The sequence below is a fragment of the Bubalus kerabau genome, chromosome 7 (assembly GCF_029407905.1).
Source record: "Bubalus kerabau isolate K-KA32 ecotype Philippines breed swamp buffalo chromosome 7, PCC_UOA_SB_1v2, whole genome shotgun sequence".
NCBI classification, from domain to species: domain Eukaryota; kingdom Metazoa; phylum Chordata; class Mammalia; order Artiodactyla; family Bovidae; genus Bubalus; species Bubalus kerabau.
Genome location: NC_073630.1, coordinates 30,918,026 through 30,928,731, shown reverse-complemented (window position 1 = coordinate 30,928,731; position 10,706 = coordinate 30,918,026).

Here is a 10,706-nt window from a genome sequence, read left to right as displayed (position 1 = left end):
ACATTTGTTTCCAGCTCTGTTTAAGCTGATAAACTGAGTGAAAAAGTTATGATTTAGGTTCATATCCATCTCTCCACTTTTCATGTCAAAAATTACACATTTCCTCCAGTCTGTCTCCTTTCCAAGCTTTTCTGAAACAAAGGAACAACTGACTAAAATTTTGTAAATGAGCTCTATTTTCCTGCAGGAAAGTCATTCTTTAGGAAAAGAGAGGGATTTGGCTTTTGGAAGTCTTGCTCACTGCACAAATATGTCTCTAACTTAGCATGGAAACAAATGGAAACAGCATGTGAGAGAGAAATCAAAGCTGACCATGATGGAACTCGGTAAGTTTTGTAAGCATCACCACTTAAATCATTGCCTGAGATGCTGTTAGAGTTATAGTATGCAGCTATCAAATACTTGAATGCAATAACAACCCAAATCAATATTGATTTGGACCAAAATATTTTTGTGTGACAAATTAATGACTGCCATTCAGACGGTTGAAACAGTAGTCCTTCATTAAAAGAAACTGGGAAAGCCAGAACAGCAGAGCAAACTGTTCTAATATAAACCAAATTTGGAGCTTGGCAGAATAAATAAAATGATTATTTTTCAAAGCCATAACAATTACTATCTTGATCAAGAAAAGCACTAAAGACAAATATTCATCAGTCTGAAAGAGTTTTAATAGCTATTAGCATAGATTAAATTTGTGAAGGAAAAAAATAGCACATAGGCTTGTGCCTTGCTATGGAATCCAAAAACTCAAAAGCCTATAAAATTCATAAATTATTCTAATTAGGCAATAATAAGGACTGTTTATTAGAACTGTAATTCAAATGCAAGCTTCCATTTTACATTATCTAGCACTAAAAGGGATAAATTAGTTGCTATTAGGAAAGAAGACACCCTTGTTGCTATGTGCTTTATATCTGTGTATAATCTAATAGAAGGTAGGAATCAGATCAATGTTTCTTCTTATAATATCTACATGAAAATTATACTTATTAACTACCTAGATGAGATAAACTCAGACTAATGATGTTTATTTGAAATTAAAAAAAAATGACAGTGATATAAAAAGAAAAATTATAGAGCATATTAAGACTGTAAGCCTTCAAAATTGCCTCCTATGGAAGAGGACAAACCTCTGCAGCTACAGCCAAAGATAAATTACAGATCGCTAAAAAAAAAAAGACAAGAGAGACATTCCCACTAAGAAAATCAGAGTGAGGAAACTATGGATTCGGTCTTGATATCTCCCATTTGGTAAAAATGGAAAACTCTTGTTGAAACCATGTGATAAACAGACACACCATGAACATGGCTGGGATCATGCATCAGTGGTACTGATACTGACAGATTCACACAAAGACGCTTCTTTTTATTTTTCAGGGGCTTGAAAATTGATCTCTACCATGGTCCCAGGTGAGTGTCTTTTTGGCCTAACAAATCTCCCAGAGTACTTTGATTTTCTTTGCATCCCAAATGAATCTATCCATTGTGGCTATGCCTCTTAATTGACAAAATTGAAGCGATGGAGAGGAAGCCAAGTTTCTGATTAAATTTATGTGCCAATTTGCTGAATTATGGAAGACCTCTTGCAAACCCCAAATGGATCCTATGGTTTTTCTAGGACTAGTTTTTTTTTTTTTTTAACTGAATGAATGATAGTAACCAACTCTGACAAGCCAGGCTTGAAATGAAAGGTTATAAGATTTCGTCCTAGACTCCCCAAAGTAGAATCACATGGTTCCCCTCCCCAGTCTCGTGCCAGAGAACTTTCTCATTTTTCTGTCTCGTCATCACTTCTCCATTGCACATTCCCTCAAGTACTTCAGTCTCTACAAACTACCTATGTACTAAAGACTAAAGAAACTCTGGAGCCAATTGGAATACCGAAGCACTGTAGTATCATTACCAAGGAGGAAGCATCTAGATTACGGAGCAAAAGTAAAATGCTGACATGGTTTCCAGTATCTTTAATGTAGCAGGGAAGTCAGCTTTCTGCATGGTCTGTGGGTGGGGGTATTGGGTGTAGGTTTTCATTCTGAACTACTATGTTTCCATCTGGATATTATTTGCACAGTTTACAAATCACACTCAGACTCCTGGAAGGGCCATGCAGGCCCACCATGAGAGGCTATTGAAAAGGGACATTTGACCATTGTAATTTCAAATTTGCACCCAGTTCAGGGCCTGGTACAAAGATCAAGAATGCAATAGAAAGGGTTTCCTTTAGGGTATCTGATACGAGAGCAAGTCTGTGTTTCCTTTTAAAATCTCACTGAAATGACAGAATAGAATCTAAAGTATGAACATCTATTTTAAGAAGATAACTCATTATCAGAGAAATGCAAATCAAAACCACTATGAGGTACCATTTCACGCCAGTCAGAATGGCTGCAATCCAAAAGTCTACAAGTAATAAATGCTGGAGAGGGTGTGGAGAAAAGGGAACCCTCTTACACTGTTGGTGGGAATGCAAACTAGTACAGCCACTATGGAGAACAGTGTGGAGATTCCTTAAAAAACTGGAAATAGACATGCCTTATGATCCAGCAATCCCACTGCTGGGCATACACACTGAGAAAACCAGAAGGGAAAGAGACACGAGTACCCCAATGTTCATCGCAGCACTGTTTATAATAGCCAGGACATGGAAGCAACCTAGATGTCCATCAGCAGACGAATGGATAAGAAAGCTGTGGTACATATACACAATGGAGTATTACTCAGCCATTAAAAAGAATACATTTGAATCAGTTCTAATGAGGTGGATGAAACTGGAGCCTATTATACAGAGTGAAGTAAGCCAGAAAGAAAAACACCAATACAGTATACTAACGCATATATATGGAATTTAGAAAGATGGTAACAATAACCCTGTGTACGAGACAGCAAAAGAGACACTGATGTATAGAACAGTCTTATGGACTCTGTGGGAGAGGGAGAGGGTGGGAAGATTTGGGAGAATGGCATTGAAACATGTAAAATATCATGTATGAAATGAGTTGCCAGTCCAGGTTCGATGCACGATACTGGATGCTTGGGGCTGGTGCACTGGGACGACTCAGAGGGATGGAATGGGGAGGGAGGAGGGAGGAGGGTTCAGGATGGGGAACACATGTAAACCTGTGGCGGATTCATTTTGATATTTGGCAAATCTAATACAGTTATGTAAAGTTTAAAAATAAAATAAAATTAAAAAAAAAAAAAGAAGATAACTGATAATTTTTTCTTTTTTGGAGTATTTTAACTTGACAGTTGTAAGCCCCACACATCGAACATAGGTTTAACCTAACGATGTGGACAGGGTTTAAAGGAAATTAGAACCATGCCAATCATGTTGAAAATGACAGTCTTTGTTGGGGGCTGGCGTGAGGCACTCCGCCCATGGCAAAGGTCATGAGGAAGGAGGCTCGACATACGCAAAGGCGGGATCGAGCCTCAGGAGTCCCCCTGGAAATCCTCGAGCATCTACCCCCATAACCAGAGCCTGCCTACTTTACTACTTTGTGCTCTCACCTACACCTCTGACTTTACGGGGGGCTGTCCCCCATCACCTCTTTCGGAGAAGGAGTTAACCTAGAGCTCCAGTTAATAATAATTCCTGGGCGTGATAGGAGTGTTTCAACCTACAAACTCCTCTGAAGGTTCTCTAGCCTGCCTGACAGGCTTGTCCAGCCACATGTGATTGCTCACAGCCTCCCAACCGTGAGAGGCACGAGATGCTTTAAACCTTCTAAAAACAGGTTCTTTAGAGAAGTTAGAAAATTATTAGTATAAGTATAATGGGCTGATTCGAAATTGTATTGGTGAAGGGTTTTTTCATTTGTTGAGCCAATGTTTGTTGCTAAGTCTCCATATCCTCTGCCCTTACACACATTAATGAATATATAGAAGAAATAAGTATTAACCTTTGATATAAATCACGTTAGACCTTTGCTAAGTAAATTCTTTCCTTAACTAAAACCCACTATACCTCACCCTATAGGAATGTAATTTTATTTGGGTGGCCTCTGTTTAAGAATAATCACCCCTGGAGAAATAAGTGTCCTGGTTGACTGACCACTGTCACAAGGAGAGGGTCATAAATTGTCAGCAGGCCCCCTGGCCAGGAGATGATGTAACACCCCTAAGACCTCTGTATACATTTGTATGAAGCACCTGACTTTGATAAAAGTCAGGACTGCTGACCCCGCGTGACTTTTGCATAACATCTCAGTGTATAAAAGTAGACCATGGAAAATAAAGAATTGGGATCAGTTCCTCGAAAGACTGGTCTCCCCATGTCTCTCTCTCACTCTGGCTGAGTCTCCATCTGGAGCGCAGAACCCACCATGCTTACTAATTATGCCTGGGCTTCTAAGATCCTACCGGGGAGGCCTCAGTGTCTCCTCTCCTTCGGGAGAATGGAAGGACGCCTGTGGCCTACGTAAGTGGTGCAAACTTCTTGTCTTGAAGTTTTATTGGTCCCCCGCGTAAACCAAGCTACTCAGCCTCTTTTCTCCACTGAATTTTCCTACTGAGCTATCCTCATTCTATTACTCTTTATATCTTTGATGAATAAATAATTAAATAGGTTGCCAACGCCGTCCCCGCTTCGAATACCCTGGATCAGCCGGGGCTGGACCCTGGCAAGTCTTTCCTGTTAGAAAAATTATACAAGAGCAAGATGTAAAATTTGGTTTAGTGAACCATTTGTATAAAAATGACCTGGGGATCGAGTTGACTGTTGCCATAGGTGCATTCTGGCATTTGGAACTACTCAGTCTACCCACAGTTCCAGGTGAAAGGGCCAACCAAGGTGGCTGTGTTTGTACTATGACCATCTATTCTCCTGCCAGTGGCTAATTGGAGCAGTGTGACCCAGGGTGAATGAACCAAAAATTAAACAAGGATAATCAGATTCCTTCTCCCAGGAACTGGGAACCGGGAAACTGGATCAGCTGCATCCCGATTGCTTTGCTTCTCCAAATGTGATTTGTGGGTCAGCAGCTTCCGTGTCACCTGAGAACTTTAAAATATACACTCCTTCCCTTAGACTGAGTGAACCATTCTTCACATTTTTTTAAATATCTCTATGTGATTTGATGGATATGAAATTCTGAGAGACACTGAGCTGGATGCTGGGGAGAGGGGCACTTCAAATGAAAGGTTGTGTAGAAATTGGGTTAGGTTGGCTTCAGGGCACACTGGAGCGAGCACAGGCAAGCCAAAGTTATAAGGAAACAGAAAAGGCTGGAAGAGGCCACGTTGTTAAGAGGGAGGGCAGAGTGGAGAGAAGCAGAGATGAGAGCTCCTTTGGGGTAAGAGACTAAGAAAGAGCCTAACTTCTTCCATTCGTGACCAGTCCTCAGACCCAGAGATCTCTCTCCTCACATCTTGGATGGATGCCTGTAACCTGTGGCAATGTTACATTCAACACTTCTTTAGGGCTAGCCTCTAATCCCTGATTATTTATGTTTCCCATCTGATGTAGTTGCTATCAGAACTAATAAGATTTAGGAAGCTGAGTGCAAAAGGGTTCTCCCAGGATCTGGGCTACATCTAGAGTATGCTTAGATGCTCAGGTGGTGCTAGTGGTAAAGAATCTGCCTGCCAATGCAGGAGACATAAGAGACACAGGTTCAATCCCTGCGTTGGGACAATCCCTTGGAGGAGCGCATGGCAACTGACTCTAGTATTCGTGCCTGGAGAATCCCATGAATAAAGGAGCCTGGTGGGCTACAGTTGATAGGGTCACAAAGAGTCGAACATGACTAAAGTGGACTTAGCACGAGCATGTTCAGTTTGGGCCTCTCACATCAAAAAGGATGCTGCCACCCAGGAGTCAGACCTCCAAAGAGGCACAGTCCGAACTATGTCGGCAAGGTCTGAAATGTAATGGATAGCGGAATGGTCAACAAAAGCAGGAGTATTTGGCTCTTGTAAAGGAAGATTCTCTGGACACCTGGTTTGAAAAAGGAGATACTATTTTCTGATATTTTAAGGATTAAATGAAGAATGCGTCTTTCTAGATGTCAGACCCAGCCCAGTGGATGAGTTAACAGCTCATATAAGGAAGAATTTTCTTAGAACTCAGACGGTATAACGAATTGTCTTTTGGAGTACCAAGCTCCCTATGACCACAAGTCTCAAGTCAAAAGCTGAAGCCCAAGACCCTCTTCCAAGACTTGGGAGAGAAAATCCTACTTTGAACACGGACCTAGAAGATCTTTAGGGTATGTTGTATCTCTAAGATGGTCCATTTGCAGAGCTAGGATTTTAAAGGCTCTTTTCCCTCTTCTGTCCTTGAGCAGACAAAGAGAGACTGCTTTAGGGATCTGAGTGATCATGGAAGTCCAGACTTAGCTATTTGCCTTTATTGTCTGAGAACTCTACTGAGTTTTATGACAGTTTTTGAATAACAAGATGGTAACAATTGCGAGGGAATAAAAAGTCACTTGGAGTCCAAGAGAGAAACGGAAAGAAAGCTATGAGTTTGGAATGAGAAAGGAACAAAAGTTGGTTCCAAGAGTAAAAATTTTAATATTGCAGAGGGTTAAAAAAGCTGTTAGAGGATCTTGAAGCTTCTGCTTTCTTGCATTTGTGATCTTGATTCCCTCTCTATTTTAATTGCTCAAAAATTATCCCTATCAACTATCTTATGATTGCAGGAAGTACAGACAGCTTCATTATCATTTCCAGCTCAGACCAAACATAAGCAACGTTGTGTGAATCTATTGAGTAATTTAGCAAATACAGAAAGTTGCATCAGGAATTGAAAGGCAGAATCTAAAACTAAAAGTTAAGGGGAAAGCCTTAACAATGAATTGGTAAAGGTCAGATGTGTTAGAAGAATGAAGCAAAAAGTATCACCAGAATTTGAATGACTCTTTTCATCATACTTAAAACATCATTTTTACTACCCCCAACCAGGTAATTTCTTATGAGACTCCAAATGCCAATTTCTTATTTTTCTATATGTTGCCTTCTACACAGCCTTTCTTTCTTCATAATCTGTTATCTCATCCTTCTTTCTTATCCCTCTATTTGCCAAAACTGTTCAGAGTATGTGGTAAACAGCACTCCGTGCTTGTCTTCATTCTTCCAACTGTGGAGGAAAATTCCCAGTTCAGAAACATGTTAATCCAGCATACATGCTCCATGGCTTCCGCGATCCAGAGTTCAGAAAACCTAACCCAGACAAATGCAAGGAATGTGAATAATTCTGCTTTGGAATCCATGAAATGCTCAATAGAATTGAGGGACAATTTCTTTTGTATTCTTTTCACTATTTCTTTTTTGAAAAAAAATTTTTTCACAGTTTTGGCAACTGGGAAACACACATTTTTTTCCCACTTTTTGTGTGATATGATATATGGGTAGTTTACGGAGAAATAATAAGAATAGAAATACCTATGTCCCTACCAGTGAGACTTAAAGATAGGACACAACCAGACCTCAGAAGCCCCGGATGCCCATCACTGAAGATCTCCTCTCCAGGTGTCAAAGACAACTACCCTTCAGAATTTTTTTGTCAATGATTCCCTTGCTTTTCCTTATAAGTTTACCACATAAGCCTACACCACCAAATAGGATATTGTTTAGCTTTACCTGCTTATAACTTTACATAGTGGAATTATTTCATACTTCATTTTTTCTTTTCTGTTTAAATACTGTTTTTCAGATTAATCCACTTTCATGTGGGTAGGTGTACTTCACTTAACAGTATTCTGTAATAAACCTATATGGTAATTTCTTACTCACATTAGTGTTGATGGATATTTATATGGGTTCCAGTTTTGTTTTGTTTTTTGCCATTATAAATATTATTGTATTTTTTTTTTCCATGGGAATGGTCTTGATCCCACTGAACTGAACTGAACTGAGATACATTATTGATGTAAGAGTTTCCCCCATATATATATCTCAGATTAGAATTGCTAGGTTGTAAAATATGAACATGCAGATGACACCACCCTTATGGCAGAAAGTGAAGAGGAACTCAAAAGCCTCTTGATGAAAGTGAAAGAGGAGAGTGAAAAGGTTGGCTTAAAGCTCAACATTCAGAAAACAAAGATCATGTCATCTGGTCCCATCACTTCATGGGAAATAGATGGGGAAACAGTGGAAACAGTGTCAGACTTTATTTTTGGGGGCTCCAAAATCACTGCAGATGGTGACTGCAGCCATGAAATTAAAAGACGCTTACTCCTTGGAAGGAAAGTCATGACCAACCTAGATAGCATATTCAAAAGCAGAGACATTACTTTGCTAACAAAGGTCTGTCTAGTCAAGGCTATAGTTTTTCCAGTGGTCATGTATGGATGTGAGAGTTGGACTGTGAAGAAAGCTGAGCACCGAAGAATTGATGCTTTTGAACTGTGGTGTTGGAGAAGACTCTTGAGAGTCCCTTGGACTGCAAGGAGATCCAACCAGACCATTCTGAAAGAGATCAGCCCTGGGATTTCTTTGGAAGAAATGATGCTAAAGCTGAAACTCCAGTACTTTGGCCACCTCATGCGAAGAGTTGACTCATTGGAAAAGACTCTGATGCTGGGAGGGATTGGGGGCACGAGGAGAAAGGGACGACAGAGGATGAGATGGCCGGATGGCATCACTGACTCGATGGACGTGAGTCTGAGTGAACTCCGGGAGTTGGTGATGGATAGGGAGGCCTGGCATGCTGCAATTCATGGGGTCGCAAAGAGTCGGACACGACTGAACAACTAAACTGAACTGAACTGAAAATATGAACATGTTCAAACTTGCTTGGTGATGCCAATGTGATTATACCAATTATCACCCCACCAGCAGAGAGTACTGGTTGTTCCACACTTCTTGCCAACACTTAGACTACACTGACTTTAACATTTTTCCCAGTGGTTGAGTGTGAAATGATCTCTCCTTGTGGTTTGATTTCCTTGGTTACTAAGGGGATTAATTGTCTCTTCATGTGTTTTTTTTTTTTAACTTATTTTAATTAGAGGCTAATTACTTTACAATATTGTGGTGGTTTTTGCCATACATTGGCATGAATCAGCCATGGGTGTACATGTGTTCACCATCCTGAACACCCCGTCCCACCTCCCTCCCCATCCCATCCCTCAGGGTCATCCCAATGCACCAGTCCTGAACACCCTGTCTCATGCATCGAACCTGGACTGGTGATCTATTTCACATATGGTAATATACATGTTTCAGTGCAGTGGTTTTGAGGTCACATCTGTGTTCCCTTTCCTGCCTTTCTTTCTATTGTACTTTCTTTCCTTCTTGTTCCCTTTGGGAAGTACTTATATATTCTAGGTTTACATCCTTTGTCAATTTCAAGCTTCTTTTCAAAGTTACACCTTGCTTTTCTACTCTCTTTATGATGTGCTTTAAGGAACAGAAAAGTTCTTAATTTTAATTATAATTCATTGATATTTTTCTTTTTGAGGTCTTAAGAGATTTTCCTTTAACCCAAGGTTATTAAAATATGATCCTATAAATGTTTGTAAAGGCATCCCGCATTTAAGTTTACAGTCTACCTTAGATTGATTTTTTTTGGTAAATGTGTCAAATGGGTATTGGTTTTATTATCTTCTGTACAGAAAACTTTTTTTCAGGTGTATGTATTCTTCTCCCACTGATGTGCCACTCTGTCCCACTCTATCATCTTTCAAGTTTTTTTATATCAGTATTTTGTATTTTATTTATCCATTGTTATTAATATATTCCTACAATGATACTACACTTCTTAATGGCTATTGGTTTGTAAATAATTTCTGGTATCTGATAGATCAAGTCCTCCTAGTTAATTCTCTTTAACTTTTGTTTTGTAAATAAGTTTATTTGTGTCATATTTTAGACGCCTCATATAAGTGATATCTTATGGTATTTGTCTTTCTCTGATTTACTTCACTTAGTGTGATAATCTCTAGGTCTATCCATGTTGCTGCATATGACATGATTCATTATTTCGTTCTTTTTATGGCTGAATAATAGTCCATTATATAAACAAACCACATCTTCTTTATCCACTCATCTGTTGATGGCCACTTAGATTGTTCATGGGTAACTTTTGACTTTATTCATTTAAATTTACTTATATATTTGTTCTTTTAATTGTTCTTCATTTCTTATATTTTCATGATTTGACCTGGTATCATTTTACTTCTGCCTGAAAAATCACTAGTATTTCCACTAGTACATGTCTTCTGTTGTCCAATTTTCTGTTTTTGCTATCCAAAGTTTTGATTTTTGCCTTCATTTCTTCACCAATATTTTTGCTGGATCTAAAAATATATTTATTTCCTTTTAACACTTTACATATATTATTCTATTTTCTTCTGACCTTTATCACTTCTGTTACCTGTCTTTTTAAAGTATATTTTTTAAATTTCTGAATGCTTTAAAATTTTATTTTTTGTATTTAAGTTTTTAAATATTTATCTTTAATTTTATAGAATTTCTTTAACCTACATTTAATTCTTCTTTTAATTTGTTACTGCTATGTTACTACTGTTATGTTTTCTGGTTTAAATATTTAACCAAATGTTCATTTATCATAGAATTTCCATTTGGTCATTTTAAGCTCTCTTTAATTTCTGAATTCATTAGTTAATATTTTGTTCAGACATTTTGCATCTATACTCATAATTGAGTTTGATTTATAAGCATTCTTTCTTGTACTTTGTCTAATGTAGAAATAAGGATTATATTAACCCCATAATAGGGCTTCCCAGGTGGCT